This window comes from Malaya genurostris, chromosome 3 (assembly GCF_030247185.1).
Source record: "Malaya genurostris strain Urasoe2022 chromosome 3, Malgen_1.1, whole genome shotgun sequence".
In the NCBI taxonomy this organism is placed as follows: Eukaryota; Metazoa; Arthropoda; class Insecta; order Diptera; family Culicidae; genus Malaya; species Malaya genurostris.
In genome coordinates this window covers 157626352-157646072 of record NC_080572.1, presented here as the reverse complement: position 1 = coordinate 157646072, position 19721 = coordinate 157626352, and the positions used below count along the sequence as shown (strand labels likewise).

The window sequence follows — 19721 nt, the reverse complement described above, 5'->3', positions numbered from 1 at the left end:
ATAATATAATATAATATAATATAATATAATATAATATAATACAATATAATATGATATTAAGCAATGCAGTATAATACCATACAACATAGTATATAACCACATAAAATAGTGTAAGACGATAATATATGAAACAATATGCTATTATACAATATAACAGTTAATGTCGCAGTGTAAGTTACGCTCTTCTAATAATAATAATAATAATAATAAAAATAATAATAATACATGATGTAATAAACAACAGAATTATATGTTGTAATATACTATGATAAACATTGCACTTTGGGATGGGCTTCTACCTACAAGCCATTTCGCACCCTCTCATTCTGCTACTAACGCAGAAGGCGATAGCACCCAGTCGACGCCGTTCTATTGACCAAATGTCATCATAGACGCTCGGGGAGGCATGAGATAGGGACTTGTGAGGACTTAGTTATCTCACCATTTGACGACCCCACTGTTTTGTTCTGTATGTTATACACAAACAATCTCTTGGTTTCTTTCAAAAATCGAAGAGAAAATTTTTGAATAGAATACCACAATATTATATGTACATGAGAAAGGCATCATTACACCACTAGGTGGATTAAAACAGGTTTTCTGTAGTACGAATGTAGTTATGATGATAAACTGTCCGAGCAGGTGACTGACGTTAGCAGACCAAAAGCGAGAGGTATACTTGGATTTTCTGTAAGTACATTTTACGCTTCGATCAGCATCAAGCTCGACTCAGCTTCTCGCGCTCACTCTGTCTACCTATTTACATATTAACTAAGCGTAGAACTCAAAAATATATTAGGTGTACAATTTTGCTTCCGCCGTTTTTTTTTTCAAAATTTAAAGCTTTATTGCGAAAAAGTGCTTACAGATGTATTATTCAAAGTATTGTCCATCGCTAGCCGCAACTTTCTCTCATCTTTCCGGAGATTTTCGGATCCCGGCTCGAAAAAAGGAGTCCTTTTTTGACGCTATCCATGAAGCAATCCATTTTTCCAACTCTTCGAAAGATTTAAAATGTTGATCTGCCAGGCCGTGTGCCATCGAACGGAATAGGTGGAAGTCAGAAGGGGCGACATCTAGGGAATACGGCGGGTGGGGCAAGACTTCTCATTTCAGCGTTTCCAGGTACTTTTTGACCACTTTTGCGACGTGAGACCGAGCATTGTCGTGTTGGAGGATGACTTTGTCATGTCGCTCTGGATATAGTGGCTGCTTTTCTTTTAGCGCGCGACTAAGGCGCATCAGTTGCGTTCGGTAGCGATCTCCTGTGATGGTTTCACCCGGTTTTAAGAGCTCGTAGTAAATTGTTATTCATCTTTGAAGGTGTTTTCTCTTCCACCATCATGTTTGTCTTCGACATCGAAATCACCATTTTTAAAACGTTGAAACCACTCCCGACACGTTCTTTTATTCAGAGCAGCATCACCGTAAGTTTCTGAAAGCATTATATAACACTCGACCCACCGGGCCTCGGTTCAAAAGTCGGTTTTCACGGTGATAGCATATTGTTTCTATATGAGAAAGGCAAAAAATGAGGAACAAGTTCAAAAATACCGTAACTAATTAGAAACAAACTATCCACTGGGCTTTCATTTGTTTCGAAGCATATTTGGGAGAGGGGATTTGTTTACTTCATATGTACAGGGTCCGCCATCTAACTTTTTTTAACTAGCGGTTATTTCGACATTGGTAACCTTAATGTCACTTCTGATTTGACAGAAACTTAGTTCTATCCTTCCGCTGAACGAAAATTTTTGTGTATAGGCTTGAGGAACGCGTGAAAATAGTGCAGTTTTACTTTGAAAGTGGGTTTGCGATCAGCTTGAAGAAGACGCCGATTTTTGCCAAAAAATCATCTTCTTGGATGAGGCACATTTTCATCTCGACGGGTATGCTAATAAGCAAAATCTGGGTCACATCTGGACGACGGAAAACCAGCATGTTATCATGGAGAAGCCGATGCATGCAAATGGTGCAGATTTTGGTCTGGCGGCATCATTGGGTCATGAGGCAGGAGTTGCCGCCACGGTCAATGGCGAGCACTACCGCGCCATGATTGGCGATTGGTTCTTCCCGTTACTTGAAGAGGAAGACTTGGACACCATTTGGTTCCAACAAGACGGCGCTCCGTGCCACACAGCCAACGTCACGATCGATCTTCTGCGCACAGTCTTCGAAGATCGAATTATCAGTCGAAATTCGGAGTTGTGATTTGACGCCGTTAGACTATTATCTTTGGGAGGCTGTCAAAGATAAATGTTATGTGGACAAGTCAGAGACAATTCAAGCCTTGAAGGACAACATTCGTGCAGCCATAGCTGAGATAAAGTTGCATACAACCGAAAATCTACTAAAAAACTGGACCGACAGTATGGCGCACTGCAAGGCCAGCCGATTTGCAATTTGAAAGAAATTATATTCCACAATTAACCGGAAGGATTGTACTTTAATATGAAAAAATAAATTTTGAAATCGGATGAACCGTTTGTTTTATTACATGTTTAAAAAGTACTAAAAATATATGAAAAAAATTGAGCAACAAACTCAAAATTACCGTAAATAATTAGCAACAAATTATTCACTGGGCTTCGATTTGTTTTGAAGCACATTTATGTGGGGGGCTTCGATAACTTCATATAAATTTAGCAAAGTACTCAAAAAAATAAAAAAGAGCAACAAATTCAAAATTACCGTAACTAATAAGCAACAAATTATGCACTGCGCTTCGATTTGTTTTGAAGCATGTTTGCGAAAGGGGCCTCGTTAACTTCATATGAACTTAGCAAAGTACTCAAAAAAATTGAGCAACAAATTCAAAATTATCGCAACTAATTACCAACAAATTATTCACAGGGCTTCGATGTGTTTTGAAACATATTTGGGAGGGGGGCTTCGCTAACTTCATATGATCGAACCGAAATAGACAAAAAACCTGTTTAATTCCACCTAGTGGTGTAATGAATGGGTGCATTTCTTATATATAATACAGTGGTATTCTATTAAAAATGTTTCTCTTCGATTTTTGAAAGAAACCAAGGGATTGTTTGTTCATTAACTAGTATAACATAGAGAAGGAAACAGTTCACTGATCGGTTAGGCCATCCATTAGAAAACGAAGTGGCTTCACTTTTATATGTACTTCCAGCACCGGAACCCGAGAACCAGTATCGAAGTCGGTTCGTACGGCCACCAACATGACGTAACCGACGTATGGAGACCAGGGGTGGAATCATGTAAGGTGATTATCACCAAGTGATTATCACTTTTCAAAATTTGGAATCATGTAAGGTGATAATCACCCAGTTCTGTCACCACTGCTGAAAGGCTAACATCACTATCAAATGTTGGCATTACGTAAGGTGATAGTCACCACGATTTAATCACCTTCATGTAAAAATGGAGGTGATAGCAATTTAGTTATCACTTTTAGTAGTGATTTGATTTTTCGAGAAGTGGCTTTATAAATTATTGTCCGAATTTTAAGCCACTGATATAAACATAACCTACCAAAATTGGTCGGAGAGGATAATTTTTTAATAAAATTCGTACTGATATTGTGTCAAAATTAAATACCAAAATAAAAAGTAACTTAGTTTGCATAGTTTAAAGAATTCATAGAATGAACGGTAGTATTTATCAATTAAATCAATTCACTTATGTTGGTATTATTATTTGAAGGAATATCATTGGGGTATTCGTAGAGTCAAAGATAAATTGCTTTCTGGAAAAATGATAAGTTTATGAATGTAGATATCTCCTGTTGCACATAACGTAACAACATAAAAAATCTATGCTAACATTTTCAGTAGAATGAGATGGTCGTGACTTAGTGAGCGACATATCCGTCTCGTTCAAATGAACGAGTAAAAAAGATTAAACTGCGTTCTTAATTTTCTTCTTGTGAGTTGAACTAAATAAGGCAATATTTTTGGACAATTAGTTGCTGCTAATCATAGTGGAGGTCCGGTGGGTAAAATTTCCAAAATGGAACTAGCAATTGAAAGCTCTGTGAAATGCCATAATCGTAAAGTGAATGAAAACTACAGGGTCCGGCACTCGAAGTGTAACCAATTAAAAAGGCCATAAATTCAGTTTGGAAAATTACTTTTACTTAATTCAAAGTACAAAATGTGTAAAAATAATACAAAATTCAGAATCAATTCACTTTGGCTCGATATGACCACCTTTTGCCTTGACTTGATGACTTGAGAGAGCGAAGGAGTTGCTTCGTTTGGCCGAATGTGACTTGCAGGTATTTTGGCCCACTCGCGGACAATAACTTTTTTCAGCGCCTCGAGACTGGTGTATCTTTTAGTTCGGACTTTGCTCTCCAAAATGGCCCAAAGAGAATAATCCATTGGATTCGCATCTGGTGAATTCGAGAGCCATTGTGTGGACGTGATGAAGTTCGGAACGTTGTTTTTCAGCCATTCTTGGTTCATTCGAGCTTTGTGAGACGGTGCCGAGTCCTGATGAAACGTCCATGGTCTGCCACCGAAATGTTTGTCTGCCCACGGCTTCAAAGCAACCTCCAGAATACTTTCCCGATAATATGTCGCATTTACCTTGACGCCAGGCTCGATGAAAACGATTGGAGAGCGCCCATCTGCGGTTACAGCGGCCCAAACCATAATCTGTTGCGGGTGCTGCCTCCTGGTAGCCAATCGATGACTCAAATTCTCGTATGAACGGTCGGTCAAGTAAACCCTATCGTTTTGAGAGTTTACGAATTGCTCAATTGGAAAAATTTTCTCGTCAGAAAATACAATGTTCGGAAATTGACCGCTTTCGGCCAAACGAAGCAACTCCTTCGCTCTCTCAAGTCATCAAGTCGAGGCAAAAGGTGGTCATATCGAGCAAAAGTGAATTGATTCTGAATACACAAAATTATTTAACGGATTTTTCTCATTTGAGAGGAATGCCATCCGTTGTGAAACATCAAGAAGATCTAACAATTCGTGTCATTTCAAAGCTAGCAAATTTATCCCAAAGAACTGACTGTGACATTGATTTCCATTGATAAATAAAAATCGGCACTGAATTAACCAACAAGTGATTTTTTTTATTTGTTCGTGCGCAGTTTGCCATATTCGCCGAGCAATTTTTTTTAACGTTACTCTTCGATCCATACAAATCATCATGACTCGAATTAATGGAAAGGGTTGAAAACTATAGTAATGAAAATTTAGATTTTAAAATATTATATGGGTATACGCCACTTTCATATGTTACTTCTCCTAATATCAATGGTATACCTCTTTATCACCAGGAGGTGATAGTCACTTATCACCTTACATGATTCGACCCCAGGAACCAGGATAGCCGAAATCAAGTTGACTATCGATTTGTGTAGTTTGGAGACCAGTTTAGAAATTTTTACGTGTTTTGTTTCGCCGGTGTAATATTGAACACAAGCAATATATTGAACACAAGCAATATAAAAAATTAGAAACTAATTCAAAATTACCGTAGGTAATTAGCAACAAACTATCCACTGGGCTTTGATTTGTTTTGAAGCATATTTGGGAGGGGGGGCTTTGTTAACTTAATATAAACTTAGAGTAGTACTCAAAAACAAAATTACAAAAAATGAGCAACAGATTAAAACTGGGCTTCGATATGTTATGAAGCACATTTGGGTGGGGGGCTTAGCTAACTTCATATGAACTTAGAGTACTCAAAAAAAGTACGGGTGTGTAATGTCAGAGACATAACTGAATGTGAATACGAGAAAAACTGACAGTCTTTCTTTATACTTTCGAATATCAATTAGTTGATCGATTGTGTGAAATTTGCAAGCTTTCCTCTTTTTCACTACTAGAATTTGAAGCAATACACCTAAACTGAAGTACAGATTAGTTACATTAAACATTCTGACACACAATTAAATATTACGAAATAACCAGTATAGTTCTTTATGAAAAAATATTGGTTGTTCTGAAAGGAATCTTTCATTAATGGCTTCTTAGTCGGTGCTATGCATTTTATATAGCAAATTAGCAGAAAGTTCTACTACAAACGTGTACAGTATAGTGAAGAAAATTTCGCATAATTCTCTGGGTATACAATTATTGTTCTAAATAGAAACATACATGATTTTGATGTCAATTATTTTGTTTTGGATTTAAATATTTCAGTGAAAAAAGTTATCAAAATGCCGTACGAGATAAATATCTGGCATTCAGAAGGGCCAAATTGTTACTTAGGTCGAAATGAACATTTTATACAGAATTCATCGGCATTTGTTTATTCTTTCGGTCGTATTGATCATAAAATGTGTATCAACCGCAGCACCGTCTTTTACTAATATTACACACTAATAGCAGACATCCGTAACCGTTTCGATTTCTTAATAAAGCAAAGTCTTGGCATTACATTCCTTTCGTGGAATTTGGCCTTTCTGTTGCAACAGACTTCGCAGCCGATTCTTAGCGTACAGAATCAATACATGCTAGTACTATGGATCCTACTGACATTAAGAATCATTCCAAGGTCGGGGCTCGAACATACGACAGCTGGCTTGTAAGACAAGCGCCCTATGCCTAACTGCGGAACCGGAAGTCGGATCCGGATGAAATTTCACAAATTCCCGACTTTTCCCGGTCACTTATCACCCTGATCGTCATTCAAAAACTGCTGTTGCCTCGTCTTTGACTGAGTATACTTCTACTTGGTCATATAATTACGGAGTATCTCATTTGATAGACACTTTTACAGTACAGTTTACAGTTGACGATGATTGACTTACAATCAATGTTGAAAAAACGCAAAATCAGTTCTCTTTGAAAAAAAGCTGTTCTAATCCACCTAGTGGTGTAATAATGCCTCTCTCATATTACTCATAACATCAAAAATATTACTGTGGAATTCGCTAAAACTGTTCATTGAATAGAAATAGGAAAATTTTTCTGGACGTAATCGGTTGTACGACAATCTCTCGAAAACCACTTCCCAGAAAAGAAAGCAACGAAGTATTTTCCCCAGAATGTACCATTCTCCAGAAAACCATAGTCACGAAGGTATCAATTAGTAGAAAGACATACAACAGAATATACCATTTCCCAGAATACCATCTCCCAGAAGAAGCAAATACCTAGAAACTGTTTCCCCATAATGGAAAATAATACAGATACAACATAGGAACAGATCTTTTACCAGAAAAGCATCTACTAAAATCAGGCGCGTATACATGGGGGAGAGATTAAACCCCCCCTCCGAAACTTAAGAAATTATTAGGGGATACAGGGGTTAGACCGGACACGTTGTTAAACTGGACAGCTTAAATATCTTATCAACCTGCTAATATTTCAATGCATAGATTAACTTTGTAAACGCGCTTGAAGATGGCGCGGTAGAAATGATTTCGATAAAAACATCTGCGCCGGTCACTGCGGAGGGGCAGCGCCCCCGCAGAAATCACCTCTGTCTAGTTGCGTGCGTTTGCTTGGATTACCTAAAGCTAGGGGCTATCCCTCAATTAAGTCCGAACGAGCGGCAGCGAGGTCGAACAGCAGGTCATTAAAAACGAGGAGGCGTAGCCGCATTAGACCTTTCAAAATCGCAGTAAATTAGAACAAATGCTATTAAGCAGCATGTTGAACTGTTATGCCAAATGATCATTATGCCAAATAACTATTATGCCAAATAACCATCATACCAAACCATATTTTTTTCCTGGGTTTACCAGTCGGGCAGCTGAATAGCGCAGATTCTAAAACGGGCCCATTTATGGATCCAGGATATACAATTTCAATTCCTTGTCAGACGAACTAGTCTATGTTGACCAACTGAACACTGGCGGCCAGGAATTGTGCATTGATCCTTTCACCATGAGCAAATTCGTTGCTGAAATATTTAAAGAAGATATTCAATTGAAATTATACTTACTAAATATGGCTTGATGGTGTACTTAATCTACAATCTTGGAAGAGGAAATAAATATATGTTTTGCATAGTAGCATATGAGTAATGATTGATGAGTGAGTGAATCATTAGTTTGGATCTAAGTAAAAGTGTCGAATGTTTGAGAAAGCGCCAAGTATACTACAATGTAATCTAAGAGAGAGTTATTTCCAACAAACAACCAAAAATCTATGTTTGGATGTTTCGGGCTCTGTTATCCACTCCATTTGCGGTTCCAAGAGGTAACAAATAGTATATGATTCTGTCATCATAAAACCAACTGCATACTGCAAAAGAGATCAAACTTGATTAGTAGATCGCTTCTCTACCCTAGATCAAAGTGTAGTATTTGTTGTAGCATGGACAATGCCTGACAAGTTTGGCACTCTCAGAAAGAGGAACGTATCCATTTTATTGTTCCCATTCTGTGTATTGTTACCTCTTCTTGTCAGACATTACCCATGGCACCATTAGTGTGCATCCTTCTCCATTGAGTAAAGATACAGACAAGCCCTGGGACCGCGACAGCATCATTCAATCTGTCTCAAGGTTGTGCTAACGCCCAGGGTACCATCATGCCAAACGATATTATACCAATAATACTATTTTAGCGACTAATGCCTTCGAGTGTATGGTTTTCTGGACTTTGGTACATTCTGGGATTTTTTTCTTGATTTTCTTACTTTCTAGAGTTTGTATTTCTGGAGATTAATACTTTCTGGGCAATAAATTTCTGGGGAAAAAGCTTCGGTTTTTTATGTTCTGGAAAATGGTTTTCGTGGAAATGTTATAGAACCGACTTAATCTAACATACTCTATAAAATCCGGTTCACCCTGCAGTTCTCCAAAACAAATTTAGGAATTCCGTATGAAACTGTAAGACTATTCCTTTGAACCTATAAGTTTGTGAACATCGATTAGGCCATCTTGAACGAAAGTGAGGGAATCCCTTTTGCAGTTTTGAATCACCATTTCCAATTCTTCAGAAACCGGATTCAGATGACCGGTATAGCCGAAGTTGATTTGTTTGCCAGCAACAAATATGATCGAAAAATTGGAACAGTTTTGAACCTAGTTAAACCTAGAATTACTATTTCATGCTCTATCTCGATTAAATCAATTAAACTAAATCTAACAAACGAAACAAACATGCGTTTCTGTTACTTCTTCATATGTAAGTCAAGCTAAACAGCATGAATCAGCAGCATAAAACATGTAGCAGGATTATTATTTTTATTATTATTATTATTGACATCACTTTACCACCGGCACGGTATTACTGCACTACCGGATGTGAGAATTTGTTCATTTCGACCTAAGTAACAATGAGAGATTCTCTTTGTTTGTTTTCTCTTTCGATTATTGCGAAATATTTCTACCTTTTTCGGTAATTTCTTCAGTGCATATACAAAGATGATAGCTTTAGTTATTGTAACTGGTAAATAATTGGAGAGAAGGATTGCTAAAAGTACCGTAATAATCGAAAGAGAAAGTAAACTTAGAGAATCTCTCATTGTTACTTAGGTCGAAATAAACATTGTATACAGAATTCATTGACATTTGTTTATTCTTTCGGTCGTATTGATCATAAAATGTTTATCAACCGCAGCACCGTCTTTTACTAATATTACACACTAATAGCAGACATCCGTAACCGTTTCGATTTCTTAATAAAGCAAAGTCTTGGCATTACATTCCTTTCGTGGAATTTGGCCTTTCTGTTGCAACAGACTTCGCAGCCGATTCTTAGCGTACAGAGTCATTGCATGCTAGTACTATGGATCCTACTGACATTAAGAATCATTCCAAGGTCGGGGCTCGAACATACGACAGCTGGCTTGTAAGACCAGCGTCCTATGCATTGAACCGACAACCCGGGATTTCTCCATAGCGTGAACGAAATAGAACAAAGGACGCATATTCTGTTTTGTGTTTTCTTATTCTTTCGGTGTGGTTCATATTGTCGTTCTATATGGCGATTTACACTCATTGCCCTATAAATGCGGAACCGGAAGTCGGATCCGGATGAAATTTCACAGAAGCTTTAAAAATAATATGAGCTTTAATTCAAATCAAGATTTGTGAAAATCGGTTCAAGCATCGCAGAGAAATCTTAGTGAGTTCTATTTTTTGTTTTTCTGCACCACTTTCGGTGCTTCCGGAACAGGAAAAGGGAAGACCAGAAGTGCCGAATAATTCTTTTATGTAGTTTTAAGCAATTTTTTTATGCCCACAAACTAACAAGAATTGATCAGACAGTTTTATGGGATTTGTACCTGTTTTTGACCATCGTTCGTGAAAAAATACTAATGAAATTTGTAGTTTTCCACTTATCACGCTTTAGTTCCGGAACCGAAAGTCGGATCTAGATAAAATGTTCTACACATTTTTAGGAAACTATAAGACCTTTCTTTTAATTCTTAGTTTGTGAAAATCGGTTGATCTGTTTCGGAGAAAATTGAATGCACACTTTTTCTCTAATTTTCACATATTACTCTGTTACTTAGGAACCGGAATTCAGATCTAAATGAAATTCAATAGGACCAATAAGAACATTCATTTGAATCTTAGTTTGTGAAAATCGGTCCAGCCATCTCTGAAAAAAGTGAGTGCATATTTTTTCCATTTTTTGGTGCATATCATCCTATATCTCCGGAACCTAAAATCGGATCAAAATGAACTTCAATAGCAGGCTATGGGACCATGAGACCTTTCATTTGAATCTTAGTTTGCGAAAATCGGTTCAGCTATCTCCGAGAAAAGTGAGTGCATATTTTTAAGACACACACACATATACATATATATATATATATATATATATATATATATATATATATATATATATATATATATATATATATATATATATATATATATATATATATATATATATATATTTGCTCAGTTTGTCGAGTGGTATATGACATTCGGCCCTCCGGACCTCGGTTGAAAAGTCGATTTTCACTGTGATTACATACCCTTTCTATATGAAAAAGGCAAAAACATGTTTGTTTAGGAAAACGTTCTCATCAAACTGATATTTCTCTTTTGGAGATGCCAAAGAACTTTACACTTACCGTTATATTGAAAATTATTTTAATCCACGAGTATAGTCCAATAGTAACTCTACTCGTACAAAATCAGAAGGCCTGCTTTTTCAGTAATGCATTATTTGCCAAGGTGAATTTGTTTCACACTTTTCTTTGTAACCCTTAACAGGGGGTAAAACTATTTAGCATTAGCATAGGATTTCATTACACTCATTTTACGTTGAACTTTCATACCTTATGGTACAGAAAAATTTTCTTTGTAATTCACTTTTATTTATCACCTACAAACATAAACACTTCGATTTGCGAATTCAATGTTTCGACGAACTTTTATTTATTAAACCATTAGAAGTTTCAGGTAAACTTGTCTCGTTTTACCAATTTTTCCTATATCAGTTAGCTCTTGTTTCGTTAGCACTTTCATTCATCAAGGTGCAGAAAAGCTTTTAATTTGATTCACTTGTATGGACACCTGCAAATGAGAATGAATGATTTGTATGTGGAAATGAACTACGCGAATTCTTTTTAACGTTTTCTCTATACACAAGCCGCAGTAAGCTCGCAAGCACAAACGAATTTAACACTCATACAAGTGTATCGATGTCAGCATCCTTTTCGCCTTTTACCACTTATCCATACACAACTCTGCAATAAAGTTCAACATAGGCAAGATGGACCGAGAACGGCTTTAGCCGTTCTGATTGACACCACAAAGAAAATAATAAGTTCAACATAATTTTCATTTTGTATTAATATAACGTAGAATCTAAGTTTTAATAATTTTATACACTGCAAAACAGTATATGGAATTCAATTGATGTATTAATATTAGTTTGAACAATGTTAAACATTTCGAACTAGCGACCAACACAATAACAATCCCAAACGCAACCGATTCCACTCATCAACTGAACTAAATGAATCGGCCAGAGATCAGAGTTGCCATTTTAAAATCTGTGTTTTAACTTGAAAAATCTGTGTACCATCTGTATTGTATATTTTTGATCATAATCCGTGAATAACATTTCGAAAATCTGTCATTTTTATGAAATATCCATAAAAACCTGTGAATTTTTAAAAAAATGTGCAAATAGGCAAAAATATCTTTGGTTATACAGAAAATCTGTAAATATGGTAACTCTGCCAGAGATGCCAGCCAGCGTTGCCAGGTTGCCAGATTTGTCTGGCATATTCCAAATTTTTCTCGCTTCGTCAGACGCTCATTTAACAGGTCCTTTGTCGGATTTTCTAAATTTTCCTAATCTCCCTAGATTTTGTCAGATCTTGCTAGATCTTTACGGTCTTGGCCTTCATGTGATAGGTGGGGAGACCCTTTATTTTGCTCACTGAAATAGAAGCCCAGCAAAAAAATTCCTTGTATATAGTAAACCCAGACGAATCCAGATAAACTTTTGAGTTTTGATAGATTTTTGAAAAAATAATCTGGCAACTCTGATGCCAGTTAAAAATTTCAAACATCTTCGGACAGGGTTGTAAAAGTCTGTAAATCCGAAAAAAAAACTGCAATCAGCAAGTACACTGAAATGAAAATCTTATTTATATTCATTAGATTTGTCATATGAATCATATGCAGAATATAATTCATAGAAATTATATGGAAACTTATAATCTTTATTTAATGTGTACGTCAAATCTAAATGGACGTTATCATAATGAAAGTTAAAAAAATACCCATATAATTTATATGGAAATCCGATGAAAGTCGTGAATAGTTGTGTCCTCGATAGTCATCAACTGCTCCAGACCATTTTTTTTCAGGAAGTTTCGCATCTCAATGTAATTTTAAATCGCTGACAAGACAGCTCATCCAACTTCGTTCAAGGATATGCGTTAAGGGACCATGAAATATATATCCGGTACATTTCATTACTCTATCTGTCTCGTAAGATTTATTGTTTTATTTTCAGTCTCGGGATCTCACTTCTCTTTCGCAAATCTCATGAGGTGCTCCCTTACCGAATGGAATACTAGTATAGCTGGAATCCTCAAAGAAAAGTAGTAGTTGGCAATTATCTGCTATTCGTATAAATATATATATATATATATATATATATATATATATATATATATATATATATATATATATATATATATATATATATATAAATTTTATAAAACTAGTCATATGGTATATATGAACCTATATAAATAAATTCGAAGTGAATATAATATGCGCTTCATAAATTGTTCATGTATGTTGTGCGGATATCTAGTAATGGTTATAAGACGCGCCAATAAATTTGACTCAGACTGGAAATTTCATTCGTTATATGGGAATCCTGTAAAAATAACGTTAAGAAGAGTTTTGTGTTTCATAAGATTATCTCATATATTTGACATGATGTTGAACACATCTTGTAACTATGATTGGAAATGCTAATAGTGCAAAATCATTAGAATATCATATAATGTGAAAAAGAAAATTTAGCTCAGTGTATGTCTCTTGCTGGCAGCAATTTCTTTATAAATTATGATACGCTAAACAAAACATATCTGCAGCCACATTGTGAAGTCTGCAAATTTGCAGACAAATCTGCAGATCTGGCATCTCTGGAATCGGCAAAGCTTGGCGATGTTAACAGAGTTGCCAGGTTTTTTTTTCAAAAATCTGTCAAAACTGAAAAGTTTATCTGGATTTGTCTGGGTATACTACACGGAAAATAAAAACTACCTATTATTTGACTTCTTTTTACCTAATTTTGAGTTCTTCCTTTCATTCGCTCCTTCAATTGTTGTCAAAATACAAAGAGCAAAACCACCCAACAGCGAGAGTTTCGTTCAATAAGCTAAAATTAAGTAAACCGTATTAACTTGAAATTGAGTCAATATGACTCAACTATAGAGTAAATATAACTCATCTTTGAGTATTTTTTTGCACGTGTCTTACGAAAACTACCTAGAGCCACTTTACCTAAAATTAGGTTATTGAACGAAACCCCCAAATTGGGTGGAATGTACTTAAAATTAGGTTGATTTGCGGTTCCGTGTAGGGTAACAGAGGTATTTTGGCCACTTCATATATTTTGGCCCACCTAACAAACTTTATCGATTTCATCGGATTTTATCGATGTTGAGTAACTCATTTTGCATCAATTTGAAGCTAATCATATTAAATTACCTATTGCGGAAGGGGTTTTTAAAGATATTTGGTGGATATTTTTATAAAGTGGGCCAAAATTAAATCAATCCTAAAGTGGGCCAAAAAACCTCTGTTATCCTATATACACGGAAATTTTTGCCTGGCTCCATTTTCAGTGAGCAAAATAAAGGTCTCCCCACCTACACGCAGAGAAATTGAACATGTTTAAAATAACAAAACAGTTAGTAGTTTTTTAAACTTGATTTATATTCATTTCAAGCTAGAATATGATTGTTACAAACCAATTTCTCCCTTCAACAAAAACAATGATCTCTGTTTGATTTGAATCAAAATTTTGGTTCAACCAAACGAAAAATATATTTGATTAGGCTAAGTTTATTGTTGAAATAAACTAACTAATTATTGCATGTCAACCAAAGTGGAGTTAATTTTATCGGCAATGTCCTTGTTGACTCAATCCTTCTATACATTTATATGAAGAAAAAATTTGGTTCAATTGATCTATAATCTTATTTGTGTAATAATACAACTAAGTTTACTATTTAAATGGACCATATAAGTTTTATTTTTCATATAAACCAGAGCATTTTTTTCTCGCGCGCATTAACCAAAGGATTCTTTCATTTTCGAGGAGGTTTTCAACAATTCAAGTGTACGTATTGATAATTAAGAATATTTTAGAAATTTGTATATCATTACATAACACATTTTCTTTACATAAATTATTTGATACAGGATCTTTATTTTGGCCGGACTGATAGAGCATTGAACCGAATTATGGTATGTCAATCGACCATCTAGCAACGGCATTGACGAAACGTCTTAAAAAACTCCAAAATTGAAAATAATTGTTTTTTTAGGAATTTAAAAAGGAATACAAATATAAATAAAAGTAGTATCAAAAACTACCTTGTAAATTATTAGTTTGAAAGAAATCATTTTATTCTTAAAAACAAACAAAAATGTATGATTTCAACAAACAAAAGCGTTAGTTGAAATAGCTAAATTAAGGGTAATTTATTTCAACTAAAATGTTCGTTCATTCATTAAAAATTTTTCAAATTGAATTCACTGTGAAATTGTTTGTCAAGGAATTGACAGGAACGCACAAGTAAAATATTTGTTGTTTTTATCAAAATGTCGTTCGAAACAAACTAACCCACTGAGTAAAATTGATTATCATGTTTAGTAGTTTCAAGCAGCAATGTTTTCTAAATCTAACCAGATTTTCTTTTGTCTCTATTTTAACAAAAAAAATAGTTGCGTGAAACCCAAATTCGGTTATATTTATAATTTTTTTCTCTGCGTGTATCATATAGAGACCAAAACCGTAATGATCTAAAAAATTTGGAAAATTTAGGAAAATCTGGAAAAATTTGGAAAATCTGTCGAAAGATCTGATTAGTTTGAGTGTCTGACGAAGCGAAATAAATCTGGTATTTGCCAGACAAATCTGACAACCTGGCAACGCTGGATGTTCAATCCAAGCCGCATAGCGTTTTGGCTACCTGGGCAGCCATGGCCACCCGACGGCTACCAAAATTGGTTCAGTGATGGTTGTCAAATCCAATTTGACAAAACAAAGTCGCCTGGATCTAAGTTAGCCGAGCGTTTTCATTTTCTCATCTTCGCTGAAAATGTCACAAAGATTTCAATGTGGAAAAATCCTAGTGGATACGGTTGTATCGTTTGAGTTGTATATCTGGCAGCGGTGAGGCAGTCGGTCAACAGAATGTCTGCCAGCCATATTTTTCCAGCTAGCAGCGTTTAGTCGGCCATCTGGCAGCCTTGCGTATGCGGGAAAGCGCAAGATGTTTTTGGCCGCACGCAGAGATGCCAGATATTTTCATAGGAAAATTTGTATAGCTTTGCATTTTTTTGCATGAATATCTGTTTATTAATCTTATTTTTGTGTATTACATCAACATTTTACAGTACAACACTGAGTTAAATTTTCATTTTTACATTATATGATATTCTAATGACTTTTCACTATTAGCATTTCCAATGATAGCTACAAAGTTTATTAATCATCATGTCAAAAATATAAGATAATCTTATGAAACATAAAACTCTTCGTAACGTTATTTTTACAAGATTTTCATATAATGAATGAAATTTACAGTCTGAGTCAAATTTATTGGCACGCCCTATAACCATTACTACACACTTAAAACCATTTCTTGAGCTCGGCATAATAAAATGCCGAAACTGATCAGCAACACGTAAATTTGCTGATTGCTCAGTAATCAATACGCATGTTTCTGAACTTCGTTAAATGCATTCACTGATATTTCGGTAAAATGCTTCACTTTGCCGAAATTTGGCATAATTGCTTGCTGAATTTATCAGTAAACAACAGATATGCCGACATCAGCAGAGACGTTTGCCGAGATTTCGGAATATGCGCTAGCTGTTGCTGAGATTCAGCACGACAGCTGTCATTTATTGCCGCGTTACAGTTTCGCTTCGCATTGTGCGATTATTTTCTGATGAAATTCTCGAGTGAAAAAATGGATAATCTTCGAAGAAGCGTGGATCCACTTACAAGAAGAAATATTGAATAAATATAGTGACATGTTTCGCTTTATAAGAAGCGACTTTATCAGCACTCGCGATTATAAGGGGAAAGCACCCAACACGGGGCTCAAAGCGTCATCGAGACAAAACTTTGGAGGATATGCGAAAAAATAACCCAATGCATGGAATAATGCAATAGATCAAAGTAAGTTTATTTTTTGAACAATACCGTATATGCATCATTAAATATTGAACATTGTTGTAAGCCAAAAATCAATATATATTTTTATTTTCATATTTCCAGCTCGACTCAAGGTGGTCGCATCTGGGAACGCCGCTTTTTTATGCTACATGTTTTCAGGTAGAGGCTTTAAGCACAACTGGCAACAAATTTGTAAGCCTCCTTTAAGTGTTAATAAAATGAATTTTTGATCCTGAATGGCGTGTTTATAATGTTGAGAAATTAAAAACAAAATAATTGACTAGATTTTTAATTACTGATGATTCGGTTTTCGTTTTATTGGATTGCCGAATATTCAGTGAACGTTTCACTGAGCAAACAGTAAATCTTATGCTGACGATTTCGGAAATATTTGACGTTTGTCAAATTTGAGGGTGCCGAGACGCTCAGTAATTTTAATTTTGCCGAGATGATTGCTGATTACTCGGCTGTGCGAATCTCGGCATTTTTTTGCCGAGACTCAGCTAAACAATTTAAGTGTGTAGATATCCACAAAACATACATTAAAACAATTTATGAAGCGCATATTATATTCATTTCGAATTAATATAGATAGGTTTATCTATACCATATGACTAGTTATTTATATATAACTTTTAATGGAGGTCATCCCAGTTCTATATAGCAGTTATATATGGATCAAATGATTGCAATTTGATTGAATAAGTGATACATATAAGATTCAAATTGAAAAAAAATGCTGGGATTATGGTGCTTAAGTTAATCAAAAATAACAATAAAAATAATTGTCTTATCAAAAACTTATTGTTATATTTTTCGTATATAGAGAGTTTCATAATAAAACATTATTTTAATATTTCAACTACACTTACTTCTTTGGGACTGGCTGATTTCATCGGATATTTACTGTTACCAGACGAATCAGATGCACTCCGAAAAGCTGATAATCGGAAACAATTCCTTTTTTCGAGGATTCAAGATGTACTAGTCATCAGTTCCGTAAAAGAGCACCTCCTGATATTTGCGGAGGGTACGTGGAATCCAGAAACTATAAATGAAAAATTTAAATCCTCACACTAGACAGACAGAGTAATGAAACGTACCGGATATTTATTTCAGGGGCATATCCTTGAACGAAGTTGAATGAGCTGTCTTGTATGCGATTTCAAATAACAGAACTTCCTAAAAAACTGTCTGGAGCAGTCGATGAATATCGAGGACACAACTCTTTCTTCAGCTTCAAGTAGTGCGATTCACAACTATTCTTTTGTAAAAACAAACTCTATTTGTTGTTATTTTTTCAGCTGTCTCGTTTTCTTCCTTGTTGCAGTTTTGATGTACGCTTCCAATGAAAATTATAAGTTTTCACATGACTTTTTTTAAACATAATCAGCATGCGATTAATAGAAAAATGTAATGAATATTAAAATTATATTGGCTTAAGTTTTATCGACTTTTCGCATAACTTGTATATGGTATGTTTATCAATATCATAAAGATTACGAATATATAAAATTTATTGAACATCAGTTAGATTTTATGATTAAAGGTCACAAATTGTCATATGTCTTTTGTAAAATACCATCTGCGTACGATTCATAAGACACATCCAATGAATATAAATTATGTAACGAGTCAGGTTTCACCGGATTTCAATATACATTATATGGAATATTCTTATAACTTTCATTATGGTAACGTCTATTTAGATTTAACGTACACTTTAAATAAAGATTATAAGTTTTCATATAACCTCTGTGAATCATATTCTGCATACGATTCATATGACAAATCTGATGTTTATAAGTAAGATTTTCATTTCAGTGAAGTGTTTTTGTGGACAAACGTAAAGCACAGGGAAACGAAATACGGAAACCGAATAATAGAACCGAAACCGGAATGTGTGATAGTTGGAGAAAGAAACAATGCGAGTAGAGTACAAGTACATACGTGTATTTCGTTTGAGAGCGCGTGTTACATTAATAATACGAATAATAATTCACGTGGTAGGTAGTGCAAGATGTTGTATTGCTAAGGTGCATCAGTGTACACTCCAACACTCTTCCTCAATGATGACCTTGGCCATCCACCAATCCGAACTGTCCCAGTAGTCGCCGAAACTTGATTCCTCCAAGTGGTTTAGTTAAAGCATCGGCAGTCATTTCCTCCGAAGGACAGTACAATAGTTATACCAAATACAAATTATAATACGGAATACTTCGACAAATTTTCAAGGACACATTTTGCATCGTGCGGTACACTGTCATGATACACTGTCAGAGCGACAATGTACTTTAACGAGTTTTCTATAAAACTAGCAACACTGAAGGGTAAGAACAAGTTCACCATAGTTACTGTTTATTATAGTGAAAAATAAATAAACAAACAGTTTTTATCTGATAATCAAGATCACAAGCGAAATGTAAGTTAAACAATAATCTAGAATAGTTAAGCCACCATGAATATACTACTAGCTGTATTGATATTTGTAGATTCGTGGGTGTTTGTGTTCATTTTTCATCTTTTGTGCTAGTGCCGGTGATATTTAGACTGATTGTTGCAGTTTAATGCAGCAACGATAAACATAAACAAACAAGTTCGTTTTGCACCGTAGCAACTAGCATAAAGCGTTGCCAGAAACGATCTCCTTCCACATTTTCAAACTATCGCAATGAAAGGGAGTAATTTGCTAGGCTTACTTGTTCAGGCTGTGAACCAAACATTGGCGGTTCGTTTGTATGGGACTTAGGGGTATTATTATTTGTATTTGGTTATACTTCACCACGTTCACATTGATCCTTGATGAAATGCCGTCTAGTGTCGATGTGTTTCGAGCGTTTGGTTACTCGCTCTGCCTGAACGAAACTGAGACAGCTTTGATTGTCGTCATAAACAACCGTTGGACCAGAAAGGTTTTCTCCCAAAT

General features: G+C 35.3%; 1 protein-coding gene across 9 annotated transcripts in view; it reads right to left on the bottom strand.

Moving 5' to 3' along the window:
- LOC131435059 (protocadherin-like wing polarity protein stan) overlaps positions 1 to 11855 on the bottom strand; it is a 180703-nt gene extending 168848 nt beyond the window's left edge. For 5 of the 9 annotated variants that reach the window (XR_009230431.1, XR_009230432.1, XR_009230433.1 and 2 more), the window contains exons 1-2: positions 11543 to 11847; positions 10980 to 11424 (exon numbers count right to left, since the gene is read on the bottom strand). The gene's annotated coding sequence lies outside the window, so the exon portion shown is untranslated. Of the gene's footprint in view, positions 1 to 10979; positions 11425 to 11542 lie in introns of all 9 variants that reach the window. The other 4 variants (XM_058602550.1, XM_058602548.1, XM_058602551.1 and 1 more) reach the window with 4 other exon arrangements.
- Between the last annotated feature and the right edge of the window lie 7866 nt (positions 11856 to 19721).